The 12,135-nt window shown below is 38.8% G+C and overlaps 1 protein-coding gene across 10 annotated transcripts in view; it reads right to left on the reverse strand.

Moving 5' to 3' along the window:
* Positions 1–12,135, reverse strand: part of LOC117407249 (dystrophin-like) — an 809,654-nt gene that overhangs the window by 160,795 nt on the left and 636,724 nt on the right. The gene's annotated exons all lie outside the window — the stretch shown is intronic.

A 12,135-nucleotide genomic window follows, 5' to 3' on the forward strand; every position in this document is an offset into this window, starting at 1 on the left:
TAATCGCCTTGACCGTGCTCCAAGGGATATTCAAGGCCTTTGATATTTTTTTATACCCATCCCCTGATCTGTGCCTTTCAACAACTTTGTCCTGGAGTTCTTTTGAAAGTGCCTTGGTGCTCATGGTTGAGTCTTTGCTTTGAAATGCTACCCAGCATAGGGTACCTACAGGAACTGCTGAATTTATCCTGAAATCATGTGAATCACTACAATTTAACACAGGTGGAGGCCACTTAACTTGGTGTGTGATTTTGAAGGCGATTGGTTACACCTGAGCTAATTTAGGATTGCTATTACAAGGGGGGTGGACACTTATCCAACCAAGCTATTTCAGTTTTTATTTTTAATTAATTTTCTTCAAATTTGTAGAATATTTTTTCACTTGGAAGTTGTGGGGTAGGATGTGTAGATCAACTATTTTAATGCATTTTAATTCCAGGCTATAAGGCAACAAAAGGTGAACATTTTGAAAGGGGGTGTAGACTTTCTATAGGCACTGTATATTTATACGGGACTTAAAAAGAGAATTATATAAAGAGAATTTATAGAAAGGAACCTGATAGGTTTGATGGTACACATATCTTAACATACCTGCCTGTAATCTTTTAAATAAAATAATTGACACGACACAAGATCAGATTTGATTGAGCAAAGATAAAGTCATCACACGTGTTCTGTGTGCACCACAGTTACAATTGAAACAGCTGACAAGCAAGCAGAAGTAAAGGAAATTACTTTTTTAATGGGTTAGCAAGAAAGGAACCAATTTAAAGCAAGCAAAAGATCAAACTTGCTTATGTTATAGGGCCATGTTATTCCTGCTATTCCTGGAGACCAGTCTAGTTTAATTAGGAAGCTTTACAACTGCTTCACTTAATGGTGGACATCTCTGTCCTCTATTACAAAGTCTGTGCACTCCCAGTGTCCCAGATCCTATTTACCTTTACTGCTAAAATAGATGCCACGATTCAGTACCCAGGTGCTTTCATTTTAATAATCCTACATATGAAATTTACATTTGCTGTGGGATGGCTGAGTAGGCATTTGTGAATGTATCTTTTAACATTAACATACTGATTCATTTTTAACAACAGGCAAATGGAAGTTACAATACTTTAATATACAGTATCAAGCCTGATAGAAGTTGGAATTTGATTCATAATTTTGTCTATGGAATCCTGGGGGGTGGGGGGGATCCAATGTATTTTAGCTACTAACAGATTATTCAGGCTGTCAAAATTACAATTCTTGAAGGCCCACTGCCAAGGGACCACACACAACTTTTTATGATAATTCCGTATTTGTTGTTACACAACTCCTGTAGTAGTTTCATTTAGGAAAGTTTGTCTCTAAGTTATTTATCATTACTGTAGATTTTTTAAATGCTAATTTAGAGTGCAATGATATATAATGATTCTTACGTCAGAGTTCGAAAGGAATATTTTAAAGATGGCCAGGACCTGAACACAGGACTTATCAAAACATAGCATGCCACGTCTCTACGGATATAATTTATATTCTTTATTAAAACCGAGATGTCTTTGACTGTCACAGGCTTGAGGTGAAGCACATAACTCTGCCAAGGAGACACAGTGGTGCAAGCAGTTCCATAGGGCCTGTTGGTCTGAATCCAAGATCAAGCAAACAACTAGATCTGACAGACAGTAATTGGGATTGGGTAATAGGTAGCTTAGACACAGACAGCGCAGGTTGTTGCAATAACAGTTTTCCTAAAGCTGGCACCATATCAACAACAATACTGCAAAACGTTAGGTTATTATCATAACCCTGGTTCCATTCAATAGAACGGTAACCATTACCGAATGGGTATTTACCTCCTAAAGACCCGAAACCTAAATAAGATACTGTAAAACAGGATATTTTTGCAGCAACATAATTTCGCTAATGGCCTTCAAGGTACATTTTCGCGGCAAGAAATGTTTGCGCTACTTTTTCTTTTAATGTACGGCACATGTATGAATAATATATTTCACAGCACATTAATTTTGCAGATTTTTAATCAACGCGAAATTAGCAAACATTTCTTGCTCGCGAAATTTTCTTGTTTTACAGTATATCAAAGCTGCTCCACCAAGCCTGTGACGCAGTCATGCCCACCCCCAAGGGATAAAGGACTGCACACACAGATCCCAGCATCATTTTTCCTTTAAGCCTGCTGCAATCATGGACACAGTGACCTTGAAGGTTAATGGTCACATTTCTATTTTGGGAAACCAGGATTATGATAATAACCTAACATTCCCTTTCAAGTACGAAATGTAACCATTACCGAATGGGTCAGTATACCGAGGCTGCCTTGTGCATTACCATTCGGAACCCCAGTAACAAGTAGCTAGGGCTAAAAAATTGAGGGAGAAACTCAACTCTAAGCCTTTGTTGTAATGGTCGACTGAGAAGCCGCCCTTAACACTCTAGTTCCAAAACCAGGGTTTTGAGGATCCACGACATTAAGTCTGTAGAACCTAGTAAAGGCATGGGGAGTAGCCCACACGGCTGCATTGCAAATGTCCTTGACAGATGCAACCTGGAATGAAGTCCACAAAGTTGCCATGGTCCTGGTGGATTGGGCAGTGAGCTTCTCTGGAGGGGGCAAGCTGGCTCGCTCATAGGCAGTCCAGACTGTGTTGGTTATCCATTTGGACAGCCTCTGTTTAGACAGGACTTGACCATGGGACTTCGCCCCATAGCAGACAAAAAATAGTTTGGACTGCTTCCAACTTTTCGTCCTGTCAACATAATAAGCTCGGGCCCGTACTGGACAGAGCGTATGGAGCTGCCATTCTCTGGAAAGGACTGGAAAGGAGGTGGATGGAAAGCATCCAATTCCACAGACTGGTTGACATGAAATGCTGAGATAGTGTTAAAAAATTAAGCAGGCTTTACAGAGGTGATTGCAAGCAAGAAAGCTGTTTTGAGCGATAAAAATTTCAGCTCAGCTGAATGCAAGGGCTCAGATGGAGGCTTCATGAGTGGATCAAGCACCACGTTAAGCCTACAGAAAGGAACAATGTCCTTCATAGGCAGCCGAAGCTGCCACCTCACTAACAGAAGGTGATGGGGAAGAGCGCTGTGCTCCGGATTGTTGTTATTAGCATTTCTCCTTTCTTGTTTATCATAAAAACCAGTGGCACAATAGACCAAAAGACTAAAAAGGTGAGTATAGTGGCATTCACATCTCCAATACAGGTGACTGGGGGAAATGCATGCGCATACATGTCTATTTAAGAAAAGAGAAGAGAGATCTGGATCAGAGAAGAAAGAAGTGAAGTCATTCGAGAAAAAAGGGGTAGATATAGCGGGTCAGCATGCTTGGCCAAACTGGTAACAAGACTCAGACATGACCGATGAGCACAAAAGCTACAGTATATGTTTGCTGGCAACTGTAGCAGATAAACTGCAAAATCGCAATCCACCGGGAACCAGTTGAAGACTCTTCATCAGCCAAATCCCAGCTGAATCTGCTTTTTACATCACGCCTACTTAAATATAGAACAATGACTGTCATTTCACATGTGTTGCTGCATTCTCTAAACAATTGCATTAAACCAAAAAGTCCCACATGTATTAATCCTTTGCAGTTGTTTAAACAAATTCAGGAGTGCAATGAAGTTCTGAATGAATGACATTGATTTTTATGCAATTCTTTTACCTTAATTAATTTAATTAAATTTGTCACTGAAAATTTACAGGGTCTATTTTTTTTTTTTTTACAGAACAGTGCATGCAAACTATTAGCATGGTTTAATTCAAAACTCAATAAAAATTTGTGAGTAAACTGCCATTATTTATTCATATAATTAGCTTTTTAAAGAGGTTCAAGTTTCAGACTGTTAAGTACACAATAGACAATATGAAGTTTGTAGAAACAAACAGTGACTGCTATTTTCTTCTTTTGAAGTTTTTTTAATGCATCAGGGAAAATAAACCTACTGAGGATTGTAGTTCCTGAGGGAAGACCTGATTTTGGTTGCAAAGAGCATTTCCACAGAATCTTCTTTGTTTTCACAGAATCAGTCTTTACAGAATCATAAACTGATGTAAATTTAAGTTGAGACTATAACATCAAAACAACCCTCAAGAAACAGGGTACCAAGCAGGTCTCAAATAATTTTTTCTAGCCTTAACAAGCTTTTCTAATAGATTTTCTTAACTTTGAATCGTCTCTCTGAATGTAAAACACTATTGTGCATGAGGGTCCATAAGTTATGAGGAATTAAGGACAGAGTGTCTCTTTCTGAGGAAATCTTTAGCTGAACGTATCTGTCCCACAGTTTTGGATGTAATGTATGAGGGATTTGAACATCTGTGGACTAACGTGGATCCCTGTTTTACAGGGTTATACTTTCAACAGACTTCAACATGCACCGTCTACAGTAAATGGGAGTAAAGGTAATAATGATTTTATAAGCTTAGTGACTACACCTTTTAGGCACATTTTTGATTTACAAGCAATAATTGGTTATGCTAAGAACATCTTCATGGTCTTCATGGGTTAATGATAAATGGAAGTTAATCCAGTATACTGTGACGACATGACATTTTTAGGTCATTTAAACCCTGCCAGGGGCCTTTCATTTCACACCAATAATGTAAAAACACATGTTTTTTGTTGATATTGTGGCATCAAAAGTATTACATTTTAAGTTGTTTATTTCTGGTAGTTTTTTTGTGATGGAAAATGTTTTAGTTACTGTCTAGTTATGGTATGCCATAGAAGTTAAACAAGTAGATGACATTTGAATGACGTATATATAGTAAACCATGCCATTAAGTAATTACTAACATAGGCCTTTCCATCTACAACAATCCTAGAAAACATGTTAACAAAAAAGTGGATCGGACTTCCAGTGAGGTCAGCAAGCTAATGGCTGCCTGAAACTAAAGCTCTCTCGGTCTTGATTAGAATTTACCCAATAAACCCGACCAAATATTATTAAAAACCTATACTTCTAATAGTGAATATTGGTTGACTATGGAGACAAGAGGCGGAGGACGTAAATCTACAAAACAACATGACAGAGACGAATATGACGAAGGGGAAAGAAGCCGCAGCAACTCTCCCGTTTCCCAGCGGGAGACGAGACGTTGCTTTGGCGAAATGGAGAAACACGACTCCCCCGGTGTAAGTCTTGAAAAAATATATGTTGAACCGGTTGACTTCAGAAGAGATATCAATAAAAAACTATCTGACATTACTGAGGATATAAAACACATCAACAAGAGAATCGACGAAGCAGAGGAACGCATTGTGCAAACTGAAGCCTGGGGTGAAAAAATGGATAACGTAATGGTACACCTGCTTCAAAAACAGACACAGGTAGAAGCGAAGCTGACGGACCAAGAAGGGAGATCGAGAAGACAGAACCTGAGGATATACGGTGTACCAGAGGAACTTGAAGAAAACTCGATGACACTATTTGTCGATAAACTCATTAAAAAAGAACTAGACCTGCCCAAAGACTTTAACCTAGAAAATGAAAGGGCTCACCAATCTTTAGACCCTAAGCCCGCGGATTCCAGTGCCAGACCGAGATCTATAGTGATCAAATTCCTGAGATACAAAACCAAAGAAGAAATCTTGATGAAAGCATGGAGGAAAAAGGAAATCTTTTATGAAAAGAAAAGGATATACTTTGACCATGACTATGCACCCGAAGTTCTACAGAAACGCATGGAATACAAGGAAGTGAAGTTCTAAAGGAAAACAAAATCAAATTTCAAACGCCATTTCCAGCAAAACTCAGGGTTTTCTTTGAATCTGGGAGCAACTGTACTCGTCAGCGGATAATGCGATAAAGGACCTATCAGACAGAGGTTTTCCGTCTCAAGAAAACTGAAACAATGATGCATAAGATCAAACGCAATGCCTGGCAGATGGCAGGAGGTCAGCGAGGGAAACGCAAGGGACAGAAAACGAATGACCAATACAAAATAGCACTCCAGCCCTTTCGTCGCTGTACCTCTCCTGAAGACTGAAATAAATGCTTGAACTCTGTTGGACACAAATAGCCCACTGAACAGTGCAATTGAAGGAGCTACCGATATTTTGTTGAGATTGTTCCTATATCTCTCTAATATTTTCAGTCACTCACATAACAATGTAGATCTAAATGGATGTTAAGTTCGGATCAGTACATAGCGAATTATAGTTTACTTATAACACTGTGTAACAAAATTATTATTTTTTTTGGTTCCTGGGTAGTAAGTGTTATTTCCTAATTGCTTATGCCTCAAAAGTATAGAAAATGGCTATTATTCTCCACAAACTTTGCTTTTGTGACCAGGACAGTGATATTTTGAAATTTACCTATTTTCCAGAACATTCCAGATAGATTCAGTGCTGAGTAAACTTGGAGTAACTTCTAGAACTTTCCAGTAATATAAATAGTAGTATAAATACAGGGGCCTTAAGCCCAGCAGTTCAGTTTAGTTTAGTTCCAGTGGATACATATCTGCATTTTTCTGAGATGGCATCAAGGTCATAGGAGATTTCAAAATGGTGGCATTCCTGATGGGTCTCCAAGGCGGTTTTACCAAGTTTCCCTGCTATCTTTGCCTTTGGGACAGCAGGGACACCAAGGCGCACTACCACAGGCGGGGCTGGCCACAGCGGACCGAGTTCTCTGTGGGGAGGAACAACGTCAAGTGGGAGCCACTGGTGGACCCCCGGAAGGAGCTGATGCCACCACTGCACATCAAATTGGGCTTTATGAAACAATTTGTCAGAGCTCTAGATAAGGAGTCGGCAGCCTTCAAGTACCTTCAAGACTCCTTCCCTAAGCTGTCTGAGGCAAAGGTCAAAGCCGGTGTCTTCGTCGGACCACAGATAAAGAAGATCCTGGAGTGCAATGAATTCCCCAAGAAGCTCACTAGTAAGGAGAAAGCGGCTTGGAACAGCTTTGTCGCAGTGGTTCGGGGCTTCCTGGGCAATCACAAGGCCGAAAACTATGTGGAGCTGGTTGAGACTCTGGTGAAGAACTACAGCACAATGGGCTGTAGGATGTCCCTCAAAGTCCAAATCCTTGAGGCTCATCTTGATAAATTCAAGGAGAACATGGGAGTGTACTCGGAGTAGCAAGGCGAGCGCTTCCACCAGGATATACTGGATTTTGAGGGCCGCTACCAAGGACAGTATAACGAGAACATGATGGGAGACTACATTTGGGGGCTGATTCGTGAAAGTGATTTACAGTATAATCGTAAATCTCGAAAAACTACTCACTTCTAAATCTTTTGTAGTCATTTTTGTATTACTTTAGTATAAATACATGTTAATTTGGATTCATATGTTGTTTTTTTCTGACTTTATGTGAACGAAAAGACACAAATTTGCCCGTTTTCTCATTGGAAATAGGTAAATTTCAAAATATCACTGTCCTGGTCACAAAAGCAAAGTTTGTGGGGAATAATAGCCATTTTCTATACTTTTGAGGCATAAGCAATTAGGAAATAACACTTACTACCCAGGAACAAAAATTGTGTTACATAGTGTAATCTGTGGGTAATGGGACCCATAATTTGGGCATGTATTGTATGGTTTTGCACAGGCATAGAAATTAAGAAGTTACTTTACCTTACCTTACCTTATTTGACAAGTAAATTAATCGTATTTCTTTTAACGATATATAACAGCATAGCCTACTGCAGAGATTTGAATTCTCTTTTAAACATCTCCGCAATTTTAGATGACAATTTAGAGTTAAATCAACGACCGGGAGCAGCAACTAAAATTTCATAATCCCTGAATCGATGTATATATATATTTTTTGTGTATTGCTGCAGCTGCTGTTTTTTTTTTTTTTTTTTTAATATGCAAGCCATTTAGGGCCTCTTCTCTCAATCAGGAGAGGATTTCCCCTAGATAACCAGGTTCCCTGCTGGGCCACAAGGGGTCGATAAGTGTCTGGACCCCCTCTTTGAAGTCCTTATTACAGAATTGTTATAGTATGTTACTTAGGTTTTTGTTTTACTTGCTGGCATTTTTGTATTCTGAGAGAGAAGAAAGCAATAGTTCAGTATGTGAAAGAGAAAGAAAGGTTTATATATTTGATGTCAACCTGAGTTCTGAAAAATAATTATTAAAATGAATAGGGAGATTAAAATAATATCTTATAATGTGAAAGGTTTAAACAATCCTATAAAAAGGAGTAAGATCGTGACAAAAGTTAAAAGGGACAGGGCACATGCTGTATTCCTCCAGGAGACCCATCTTTCTGACTCTGAACACGTTAAATTGACACGTATGGGATTCCAGAAAACATTATATTCCTCTCATGGATCTGGACATAGATGTGGTGTTGCCATCTTGATACCCAATAATACTAATTTTGAATACCTGTCAGAAATTAAAGATAAGGAAGGTAGATTCATTCTATTTAAAGGGTGAATGTGGGGGACCTCAGTTACTTTATTTAATATTTATGCCCCTCCGGGGAGCGACAGAGGTTTTTTTTTTTTCAAATCTTTGATTTAATGGCCCTGGAAACAGTTGGAGTGCTATTAAAAGCCTCTAAACCCTTAATCAAATATGTTAATAGATCTATGGAAGAGTTAGGCATCCTAGATGTATGGAGGGATCTGAATCCTTCAGGTAGAGACTATACACATTTTTCTGCCGCTCACACATCCTATGGTAGAACAGATTACTTTTTAATGTATAATAGAACAGAGCTAAGATTAAGGATTGTGAGATCGGAACAATTGAGTTATCTGACAATGCTCCAATCTATATGACTGGATTTAAATTTAAAGAAACAAAAAACTCTATGGAGAATGAACTCTGGCATTCTAAATGACAATATGATCAAAGAACAAATCAAACAAGAAATCAAACTTTATATACAAAATAATGATACAGGTGACGTATCCCCTGCGATATTATGGGACGCAGCTAAAGCTGTGATCAGTGGAAAATTTATTGCGATTGCCATGGAAAAAAATTAAAAGAAGCCAAAATGATTGAACTACAATCTGAATTAAAACTTTTAGAACAAAAACATAACAAGGAACTGGCGCCTCACATAAGGGAAAAGCTCCTGAAAATTAGAGCAGAAATAAATAATATACAAACCCTTGAGGTAGAGAAAAAAATTAAGTTGATAAAGCAAAAATATTACGAATCTGGAACCAAATCTATGAAAATATTAGCAAGAAGACTACGTAAACGGGGCTCCCGAGTGGCGCATCCAGTAAAGGCGCTCCTCACAGGATGTGCCCTATAGCCTGGAGATCGCTGGTTCGAATCCAGGCTATGTCACAGCTGACCGTGACCGAGAGTTCCTAGGGGGCGGCGCACAATTGGCTAAGCGCTGCCCGGGTAGGGAGGGCTTAGGTCGACAGGGGAATCCACGGCTCACCGCGCATCAGCGACCCCTGTGGCCGATAGGGCGCCTGTGGCTCTGCAAGCGGAGCCGCCAGATCTGTGTTGTCCTCCGGCACTATAGGTCTGGTAGCATTGCTGTGGATCTGCAGTGCGAAAAATGACGGCTTGGAAGGAGCACGTTTCAGAGGACGCGTGTTTCAGCCTCCGTTTCCTGAGTCGGCGGGGGGGTTGCGAGCGGTGAGCCGGGGATACAGATAATAATTGGGCATGCTAAATTGGGGTGAAAACCGGGGTAAAAATAATTGGCGACGACTAAATTAAAAAAAAAAAAAAAAAAAGAAGACTACGTAAACAACAGAGCAGGGCTACAATTCATAAAATACAAGACCCAAAAACCAAGCGCATATGCTCCAAATTAGAGGAAATCCAAACAATCTTTGTAGAATATTATAACACTTTATATGCACAACCTGAGAATCAGAATAGACAAGATGCTGACTCCTTATTAAACACAGGTTTGACAAGAGCAATAACTATTGAGGAAATTAATAAAGCTATATCGAATCTTAAATCTAATAAATCCCCAGGGGCTGATGGCTTCAGCAGTGAATTTTACAAAATGTTTAAAGATCAGGAATGCCCTATGCTGCTGTCCACGTGCATCTGGTTACGGGAAGGGGGAGAACTCCCACCTTCTTGGAGGGAAGCGATTATTTCTGTAATTCCAAAGGAAGGAAAGGACCAGACTAAATGCAGATCTTTTCGTCCAGTTTCTGTCCTCTGTGTGGACTACAAGATCTATGCTTCAATTATAGCCAAGGGATTAGAGAATATTTTACCTCAACTAATACATCTAGATCAAACAGGTTTTATTTTAAATAGACAAACACGAGATAACATTAGGCGTACACTACATATAATTAATCACATACAAACAAAAAAGACAAGCGCGATAATGGTTAGTCTTGATGCAGGAAAGGCCTTTAACCGGGTTAGCTGGGGATTCTTGTATCAAACCCTAAAGAGATTTGGTTTTAATGACAAATTCATTAAAGCAATTCAAACAATATACTCAGATCCACATGCACAAATTAAAATTAATGGTTACATTTCAGACAGATTTAAATTGAGAAGAGGTACAAGACAAGGTTGCCCTCTGTCTCCTCTTTTGTTTTCTTTATATATTGAACCGCTAGCACAATGGATAAGACAGACTCCAGAGATTAAAGGTATACAATTAAATGGGCAAGATCATAAAATTGCACTCTATGTGGATGATGTTCTAATATATATGGAGCAACCTGCTGCTTCCCTTGAAGGGTTGATGGCTCTCCTGGAGGAATTTGGTAAGGTCTCAGGATACAGTCTGAATATAGAAAAAACTGAAATTTTACCATATAACTTCCATCCATCAGTCCAATTGGAAGAAAAATATAAATCTGAAATGGCAGTCAACATCTATTAAATACTTGGGAGTCCACCTACCAAAATTATTTAATCTAAATTATAACCCCTTGACCTCTAGAATTAAAGAGGAAGTGGAATTTGCTTCCTTTGTCTTTGAGTTCTAGAGTGGAGGCTGTTAAAATTAATGTTTTGCCAAGGCTACTGTACCTATTTCAAACTCTACCTATAGAGGTCTCGTTGGGACAGTTTAAGGATTATTTGGAATGGCAAAAAGACAAGAGTCAGATTTAAAGCCCTTCAGTTATCCAAAGAAAGGGGTGGTCTGGCATTACCTTGTCTCCAGTCTTATTATTGTGCTGCTCGGCTGAGGCCTCTGGTATGTTGGTGCAACCCTAGATATGTTGCAAGATGGAAGGATATAGAAACCTCAATAATACATAGATTCCCAATACAAGCAGTTTTGGGGGATAAATCATTAATAAAGGATCTAAATAAAACTGAAGTGCCATGGGTCATAATGCCTGTTAGATTATGGTTTAAACTTATAAAGAAATACCACCTGGAGACAGATGTGACATTGTTAAAATGGATTGCTTATGATCCAGATTTCCACCCTGCTCAGCTTGACCAGAGATTTAAATCCTGGACTGCGGTAGGTATTACTGCGATATGCACAATGATGCGGCAGGGTCAGATGGAGAGCTTTGAAGTTTAATTTGGAAAGACAGGATTTTTTTTAGATACCTCCAAATACGACACTATTTAGGCAAACATATAAAATCTAGAAAAACAGGGTCTAATATTAATGACATTCTTCATATATTCACTACTGCCTATCAACAAAGCAATCAGAAGAAAATTGTATCTAAATTATACAACAGCTTTCGAGACAATAAACAAGAATCAACAATATATATAAAAGCTAAGTGGGAAAAAGAAAACAATATTGTAATATCTGTTGAACAATGGGAAGGAATATGTGAATTTCAACAGAGCTCCACTAATTCACAAATTCGGAGAGAATTTGGCTGGAAAAACATAACTCGTTTTTTTATTAGTCCCAAAATACAAGCACTACAAAACATCACAGTGTTGGAGACTTTGTGGAGAACAAGTAGTGACTCATACACACATTTTCTGGTCCTGCCCAAAGATGCAGCAGTTTTGGCACTTCTTAAATGTAGCTTTTAAAAAATTAACACATTGTGATATACCATTTGATTTTTTGTCAATGTATTTGGGAAGTTTCCCCAGCGAGGTATTTGAGAGCAGAATAAGATCCATCCTGGGTATTCTTCTGGTGGCCAGTAAAAAAGCTATCACAAGAAAAAGGCTTGCTCAAGAGCCTCCAACATATGAGCAATGGATTGACATTGTAAATGAAA

The sequence above is a fragment of the Acipenser ruthenus genome, chromosome 8 (assembly GCF_902713425.1).
Source record: "Acipenser ruthenus chromosome 8, fAciRut3.2 maternal haplotype, whole genome shotgun sequence".
Taxonomy (NCBI): Eukaryota; Metazoa; Chordata; class Actinopteri; order Acipenseriformes; family Acipenseridae; genus Acipenser; species Acipenser ruthenus.